Genomic DNA, 9,289 nt, shown 5'->3' on the forward strand with positions numbered 1-9,289 from the left:
GAAGATATTTGGAGTCTATTTATTCACTATTTTCACATGATATAGATCCCCTTTCAATAGCTTTCCAACTTAGAGGAACGGAGTTGACAACATAATATTGCTCTGTTTCTACTGAGAAATTTTAGTCTGGTCTTTTTCTTTGTTTGTCTTTGAAATTTTTCTGTTTAGCATAATTTTTCTTATTGATTTGGGGATTTTTTTTATATAATCTTTTCCTTTCCTTTCTTTTATATTATATTCATTTACTAAGAGATCATTGGATCTACAGATTTTTTATATTTGATTGTTCTTTATGATTATCTATGCCATGATTGTTCTCCTGATCTCTTTGTATTACATGTACAAACATCGATGTTATATAGTAATCTGTATTAATTTGAAAACTAATAAAAAGATTGAAAAAGAAAGGCAATTTACGGTGGCCGTTTAACCGACCAACCTGCACGTCTTTGGGATGTGGGAGGAAACCCACAAGGTCACAGGGAGAGCTTGCAAGCTCCAAACAGACAGCAATGGAGCTCAGGATCATACCTGGGGCTCTAGCGCTATGAGGCAGAGGATCCACTGGTTGCACCATTGTGCCGCTCATATCCAGCTTCCTCGTAAGTACATCTTCTCCTCGTCTCATTCCCACCCATTGTATCCCGGTTCTGCCTTCCACCCAGTTGCTGGGTTTCCCCCTGAATATCCCGTTTGGTTTATTAGTGACCACTTATCTATTTTCTCCAGCTTTGCTCCCCAAATTTGACAGATACTGGGCTTAAAGGAAAGACAGATTGATGGATTGATACCAGAATCGACAGGTTGAAATTATCAGGGAACTGGGACTTCTCTTGGAAAAGGAAATGTCGGATAGAGTACGCAAGGATATTTGTAGTGCAAAATATACAGAAGGATGGGGTAGTGAAGAGCTTCACCAGAATGTTACTTGGAATGGAGGGCTTTAGTTATAATGACGGATCAGGTAGGCTGGGATTGTTCTCACTGGAACGTAGGAGGCTGTGGAGCGACCTTATAGAGGTTTATGATCGTGGGCAGGCACGGTAGTGTAGCAGTCAGCGTAACGCTGTGACAGCGCCAGCGACCCAGGTTCAATTCCCGCCGCTGTCTGTAAGGAGTTTGTACGTTCTCCCCGTGTGTCTGCATGGGTTTCCTCCGGGTGCTCCGGTTTCCTCCCACATTGCAAAGACATACGGGTGAGGAAGTTGTGGGCATGCTATGTTGGCGCCGGAAGCGTGGCGACACTTGCGGGCTGCCCCCCGCAGAACACTCGACGCAAAAGATGCATTTCACTGTGTGTTTCACATCTGACAAATAAAGAAATCTTAATCTTAAAATTATGAGGGACATAGACAGGATAAATAGTCACTGTCTTTTTCCCAGGGTAGAGGATTCTAAAACTAGAGGTTTAAGGAGAGAGGAGAAAGATTTAAATTAGACCCGAGGGGCAAGTTATTCACACAGAGGATGGTGGGTAAATGGAACAAGCTGCCAGAGGAACTGGTAGAGGCGGGTACAATTACATTTGAAAGACCTACTGTCCCCAGTGCTTACCGGTAGAATGAATCTAGAACACAGAGTACAGTGTGGTGTTGCTATATTTAGTCCTGCTAACTGGGCATAAACCCCTGTGGAGCAAGAAACAGATAACATACAAGGTCTCTTCATCAGAATTTGTTAATTATTCCAGTTCCAGTGAAAGATCATTCGCGTGAAACATTAACTGTGTTGCTCTCCACAGGTGCTGCCTGATCAAAGAACATAGAACACTACAGCACAGTACAGGCCCTTCGGCCCACAATGTTGTGCCGACATTTTATCGTGCTCTACGATCTATCTAACCCTTCCCTCCCACATAGCCCTACATTCCTCTATCATTCATGTGCCTTTCTAAGAGTCTCTTAAGTGTCCCTAATATATCTGCTCCCACAACCTCTGCCAGCAGTGCGTTCCACACACCCACCACTCTCTGTGTAAAAAACTTACCCCTGACATCCATCTTATACTTTCCTCCAATCACCTTAAAATTATGTCCCCTCATGTTAGCCATTGTCGCCCTGGGAAAAAGTCTCTGACTGTCCACTCGATCTATGCCTCTTATCATCCTGTACACCTCTATCAAGTCACCTCTCATCGTCCTCCTCTCCAAAGAGAAAAGCCCGAGCTTGCTCAAACTATCCTCATAAGACATGCTCTCCAATCCCAGGCAACATCCTGGTAAATCTCCTCTGCACCCTCTCTAAAGCTTCCACATCCTTCCTATAATGAGGCGACCAGAATTGAACACAATACTCCAAGTGTGGTCTCACCAGAGTTCTATAGAGGTGCAACATTACCTGGCGGCTCTTGAATTCGATATCCCGACTAATGAAGGCCAACACTCCATACGCCTTCTTAACAACCCTATTGACCTGCGTGGCAACCTTGAGGGATCTGTGGATGTGGACCCCAAGATCCCTCTGTGTCACCATCCTCTGCAGTGCTTTGCTTTTCTAAGAGGTCACATGGTTGTGTCAGAGAGCCTGGTGCACACAGAACAAGTGAATAGTCTCTGTCTATAGTTCCCTCCACACCCAGTGCATCTACAGAGGCTCCAGCTGCAACCGGTCCAAAATGTGGCTTGGTGCCTGCTGGAAACCAATTGGTGTCCTGGCACTTCGTGAGTCGATGTTTTCCAGCATTCCTGAGAATGTTCTCCAGGAAGTCCTTGGACCAAGGTTTGCTTACGGCCACTTCCAATGAGTTCCTCATCTTCCTTGTTGGCAACACTGCCTTGAAGTTTTGATGGAAGACCTCTCAGTTGGCAGGGGAAATATTAATCTCAATAGCACATTGCACTTTGATGGGTAAGTCACCAATTTATAAAGCTACTCTTTGTTTAGGCAACATGTGGGATTTATATTCAGACATCGACATGTTTTATTCTAGTACTGATTCTCTGCCCTGCAGTGGATGGACCGTTCCCACACTGATTCGCACCCTCTGGTCCAGAGAATGGTCTTACACTGTAGTGTATGAACTCTCTACTAGTGGTGAAAGGAAATTCTTGTTCTAGTTCCCTCTGATGTACCCCAGAATTACTATTTTCTGGTATTCACGATGCAGAAACAGTTTATGTAGTCAAGTTTAGGCAGACATACACAGGGTATAAATGCCATGAAAATTAGCTATTTGAAGCAGCAGCCCAGTACATTACAATCATAAGTTATCATAAACTTAAATTAACATAAATTATATTTAAACATGACGACATTAGTGCAAGTTGAGAGAGAGGGAAAGAAACATAGTCCGAAGTAGTGTTAAGGTTGTGCCGGTTGGTTCAAGAATCGAATGGTTGAAGGGAAGTAGCTGTTGTTGAACCTTGAGGTGTGGGTCTTCAGGCTCCTGTACCTCCTGCTCGATGGCAGCATCGAGAAGAGGGCCTGGCCCGGATGGTGGGGATCCCTGATGATGGATGTCGTCCTCCAGAAGACCATAAGACATAGGAGTAGAATTCGGTCATTCGGCCCCTCGAGTCTGCTCCGCCATTCGATTATGGCTGATTTATTTTTCCCTCTCAACCCCATTCTCCTGCCTTCTCCCCATAACCTTTGATGCCCTTACTAATCAAGAACCTATCAACCTCTGCTTTAAATATACCCAATGACTTGGCCTCCACAACCATCTGTGGCAATGAATTCCACAGATTCACCAGCCTCTGGCTAAAGAAATTCCTCCTCATCTCTGTTCTAATGGAACCTCCTTCTATTCTGTGCCCTCTGGTCCTAGACTCTCCCACTACTGGAAACATCCTCTCCATATTCACTCTACCCAGGCCTTTTAATATTTGGTAGGTTTCAATGAGATCCCCCCTCATCCTTCTAAACTCCAGTGAGTACAGGCCCAGAGCCATCAAACACTACATTAATCTGTTCATTCCCGGGATCATCCTTGTTAACCTCCTATGGACCGTCTCCAACACCAGCACATCCTTCCTTAGATATGGGGCCCAAAACTGCTCACAACACTCCAAATGTGGTCTGGCCAACACCTTATAAAGCCTCAGCATTACACCCTTGTTTTTATGAGACATTCTCCCGAGACATCGCCTCTTGTAGCTGTCCCCACCGGTGGAGAGAGCTGAAGTTCATGCTTCACGTAAGCTGTTCATCTCAGTCTATCAATATTTCCCATTCCTTGCGCCTGCACTGCCTTACTTGTTGCAGGTAATGGTCTAGCAATAGTTACTATCTCTCTTGTCCAGGGAATGAGCTCATTTTTGAGTCTCTCCCACGTATCTCAGGAGAAGGTTCTGGGGTGGGGTCCTACAAATTGTTAGCCTCCAGTCAACAGGAACTTTTACACCCGCTCTATCTCTGTCCCTGGGGTGGTCCTTATACTGGCAATGGCCTCAAGCCCAGAGGCAGCTCTGCCGTACAGTTAGAAGAAGCTCTCTTTCCCTTGTAGCCGGAGGTGGCTCTTACACAGGCAGTCAACGTGTGGAGAATCGAGTGGGGTGTCACAAGCAGCAGGCCCGATTGGCTTGAATTGAAATATATCACCCACTTCTAATTTGTTGTTCAGTTGAGGGGAGTTAAATAAGGCGACTGGATCATTTGCCAAGGTGGCAAACATAGATTGGATTTGGAAAATCAAACAAGGTTTGACGCAAGGATTAGAACATAGAAAACCTACAGCACAATTCAGGCCCTTCAGCCCACAAAGCTGTGCTGAACATGTCCCGACCTTAGAAATTACTAGGCTTACCCATAGCCCTCTATTTTTCTAAGCTCCATGTACCTATCCAAAAGTCTCCTAAAAGACCCTATCGTATCCGCCTCCACCACCGTTGCCGGCAGCCCATTCCACGCACTCACCACTCTCTGAGTAAAAAACTTACCCCTGACATCTCCTCTGTACCTACTCCCCAGCACCTTAAACCTGTGTCCTCTTGTGGCAACTATTTCAGCCCTGGGGAAAAGCCTCTGACTATCCACACGATCAATACCTCTCATCATCTTATACACCTCTACCAGGTCACCTCTCATCCTCCGTCGCTCCAAGGAGAAAAGGCCGAGTTCCCTCAACCTGTTTTCATAAGGCATGCTCCCCAATCCAGGTAGCATCCCTGTAAATCTGCTCTGCACCCTTTCTATGGTTTCCACATCCTTCCTGTAGTGAGGTGACCAGAACTGAGCACAGTACTCCAAGTGGGGTCTGGTCAGGGTCCTATATAGCTGCAACATTACCTCTCAGCTCCTAAATTCAATTCAGGAAATTCCTAAATTCTCCTCAACAATTCAGGAAAAAACAAATTGGGCGGCACTTCCCTGCACAGAGGGGGACAGAACACGAGAGGTTCCTCCTCTGAAGGCTGTGGCTGCTGGAACAAATGAGCCAATGGAGTTTTGTGAGGTAACTAATTGGCTTGTCAATGGCGTGGAGGTTGCTGCCATCCATGGTCTAACTGCGAGGGAGCTGTGTTGTGGAGTGTTTTACACCAACACTCAGCACAAGGTATTTTTAGTTAAACCTCAAACTGACTTCACACTGGTGAGAAAGCAATCTCATCGAGCCATAGAGTGGTACAGCATCAAAACAGGCCCTTCGGCCCATCACGTCCATGCCGACCTTTTTGCCCATCTACACGAATCCCATTTGCCTGCACTAGGACATTATCCGTCCATGCCTTGCCTATTTAAGCCTGTCTGAATACCTCTTGAAAGTAGTGATTGTATACGAGTCTGCCGCTTCCTCTGGTCACGGATATCAGTCACTCTCCGTGAAAAAAAAACTTACCCCTCAGTTATCCTTCCTCTCACCTTAAACCTATGCCCTCCTGGTTTTGATACCCCTGCCACGGGAAAAAGCTTTTGACTCTCTCCACTATATCTATCCTGGGTCGAAATGTCTAATACCAGAGGGCGTGCATTTAAGGTGAGAGGGGGTAAGTTTAAAGGAGATGTGCGGGGGCAAGTGTTTTACAGAGAGAATGGTGGGTGCCTGCGCACTGCCAGAGGTGGTGGTGGAGGCAGATACAACGGAGGTGTTTAAGAGGCTCTTAGATAGGCACATGAATGCGTAGAGGATGGAGGGATATGGACCTTGTGTAGACAGAAAGGACTGGTTTACTTAGGCATTTAATTACTAGTTTAACTAGTTTGGCTCAACATCGTGGCCTGTTCCTGTGTTGTTCTGTTCTATGTTCTATGTCTCATTATAATTTTAGATACCTCAGCTTCCTTCGCTCCAGAGAAAGCAAACCCAGCCTGTCCAATCTCTCCCCATAACTAAAGTCCTCCAATCCATGCAACGTCCTGGTGAATCTCCTCTGCACTTTCTCCAGCGTAACCACGTCCTTCCTCTAGAGTGGTGACCAGAACTGCACACAGTACTCCAAGTGCGGTCTAACCAGTGTTTTGTAACATTGCAACGTAACGTCCCAGTTCTTATATTTCCATGCCCTGACCTCTGAAAGCAAGCATACCACATCACCTTGTCAACTTGCGTTGCCACTTTCATGGAACTATGGACTTGGATCCACAGGTCTCAGTGCTCTACCATTTATGGTATATGTCCTACCACTATTTGACTTCCCAAAATGCATTCCCTCCGTACTTGTTGGGATTAAATTCCATCTGCCAATGCTCTGCCCAACTTTCCATCTGATCCATATCCTGCTGTAAATTGTCCCTGGCGTGAAGGTCAGTTAATAGGAAGGTGAGGAGAATAAAATGAGATTAAATGGAGGATAGGTGGTTGCCACAGAATCGATGGGCTGAAGGGCCTTTTTCTGCACTGTATCTCTCCATGATTCAGACTGTTGGTGGGTTAAACATCAGGAAGGGATACTCATACCCACTGACTCTCAAGGTTACATGGAAAGTTTTTAAGGTCAACAGATTCAAACTACACAGCACAAATGTTCGTCATGGAAAGTCTGTTGCAGAGGATATAGTTCACTTGTTGATTGGTAGTTCATATTAAACAGAAGATAGAAATATTAAACACAACATCAGAAGTCATTCTGATACCATTTGTGGTAGGTTTTGGGAAATTAATGTGAGAAGATGTTGCTCTTTAAACATAGTGGTTCTGATGCAACTGAGTGGCTGACTAGACCTCTTCAGAGGGCAGTTAAGCAGTAAACACATTGCTGTGGGTTTTGGTGACCCTTGTAAGCCAGACTATCCGAGACTGTCAGGCACAAGACACTGCAGATGCTGGGATCCGGAGAAACACACAAAATGCTGGAGGAACTCAATGGGTCAGGCAGCAACTGTGGAGGGAAATGGACAGTCAACATTTCGGATCGAGGCCCTTCATCTGGACTCAGCAGAGACCACAGAGGGGGAGAACTCCCATTGAAGAGAGGAGGAAAACTTCTTCAAAGTTGGGCATACTTTGAAGAAACTCTAAGGATGTTAGAAATGAGAATCAAAAAAAACTGCAGACGACAGAAACCCAACAAAAAAAAACAAAAATGCTGAATACAGTCATAGAGTCATACAGCATGAAAACAGGCCTTTCGGCCCAACCCATCCATGCCTACTGTGTAGGATTTATACAGTGAATGGAGGGGCCCTGGGGAGTTTTATGGAACAGAGGGACCCAGGTGCGTAGTTCACTGAGACTGGCATCACAGGGTATTGAAGAAGGCCTTGTACGAGACTTTGGTGAGGCCACACTCAGAGTACATAATTGCTGGGCTGAAGGGCCTGGTTCAACGCTGTATGACGTATGACTTCAGGGTCGAGGATGACTTGCTCCCACCCTGGTTCGGTGGGGTCTGAGGTGACTGATGAGGCCAATGTTGGAAGTGCAGACCCTGCCACTGACGGGGGTGGGAGCTGACCGAGTGGGTGGCGGGATAGACTGAGAGGTGATGAGGTAGTGTGCTCCTCCGTATGCAGGGCCGCAAAGAGTCATTTGGACCTCATCCTCCTATGCCTTGCCTATTTATCACATCCTGCGGATTGCTGATATTTAAGTCGGCAAGAACGATAAACTCTCAACTAATTTCAGAAATACTTACGCAAAATTAGTTTGGGAAAATTGAGCAAGTTCCAGGTTGCTTGTAACTGCAGGTGACGAAGTTCTTATTCTCCCCCAGTCGAGACGCACAGAAGCAGAAGCGGCCAACTCTATCCATTGGGTCATTCCCAAAGATTAGGCCTATTGTTCCCAACTTTCCTCCAATGGCTTTCCGTAGCCTGCTGTGTTGTACAAGAAGTACCATCGAGGTTTTAACATCCGAAGTCAATTTAACATTTTGTTTCTCTTATTTGCATAACATAATAAGCTAAATGACTTTGTGTTAGAACTGTATGCAATTCACGCTGGGGCAGTTAGGATTTATTTAGGTGCCTGCCTGAATATTGGCAGATGATTGTGGCCATTCTCAATCATCAACAAGAGCCAGAAGCCGTTGAGAGTGCTGTCAAGTGGCACTTGCTCACCAATAACCTACCTAACGATGTCCACTTTGGGTTTCTCCAGAACCGCTTACCTTCAGGTCTTGGTCAAAGAATGGACCAAAGAGCTGAATTCCACAGGTGAGGTCGGAGTGACTGCCCTTGGCATCAAGGTACATCGAACAGTACAGCACTGGACAGGCCATTCAGCCCACAATGTTGTGCCGATCTTGATTCCAATTTATACTAACTGTCCTCCTCCTGTGTATCATCCACATCCCTCCATTCCCTTCATATTCATGTGTCTATCCAAAAGCCTCTTAAACTCCACCAAGCTGGTTGAGTTTCCACTACTACCCCTGGTGACCCACTCCAGGCACCTACCACTCTCTGTGTAGAAAAACCTGCCCCTCACGTCACCTTTAAACTTCCCCCCTCCAACCTTAAAAGCATGTCCTCTGGTGTTTGACATTTTTGCCCTGGGGAACAGATTCTGACTGTCTACCCTATCTGTGCCTCTCATCATTTTAAAAACCTCTATCAGGTCTCCCCTCAGTCTCCGACGTTCTAGGGAGAACAACTCGAGTTTGTTCAACCTTTTCTTGTATAGCTCACACCGTCTAATCCAGGCAGCATCCCGGTGAACCTCTTCTGTACCCTTTCCACAGTCTCCACATCCTTCCTGTAATGGGGCAACGCAATATTTCAAGTGCGGTCTGACTAAAGTTTTACACAGCTGCAGCATGACCTCCTTACTCTTAGACTCGACACCCCTACCAATGAAGGCCAGCATGCCATACACCTTCTTTACCACCTTATCTACTTGCAGAGCCATTTTCAGTGAACTATGGACCTGGACCCCAAGATCCCTCTGTACCTCAATGCTGTTAAGGGGC

The sequence above is a fragment of the Pristis pectinata genome, chromosome 10 (assembly GCF_009764475.1).
Source record: "Pristis pectinata isolate sPriPec2 chromosome 10, sPriPec2.1.pri, whole genome shotgun sequence".
In the NCBI taxonomy this organism is placed as follows: domain Eukaryota; kingdom Metazoa; phylum Chordata; class Chondrichthyes; order Rhinopristiformes; family Pristidae; genus Pristis; species Pristis pectinata.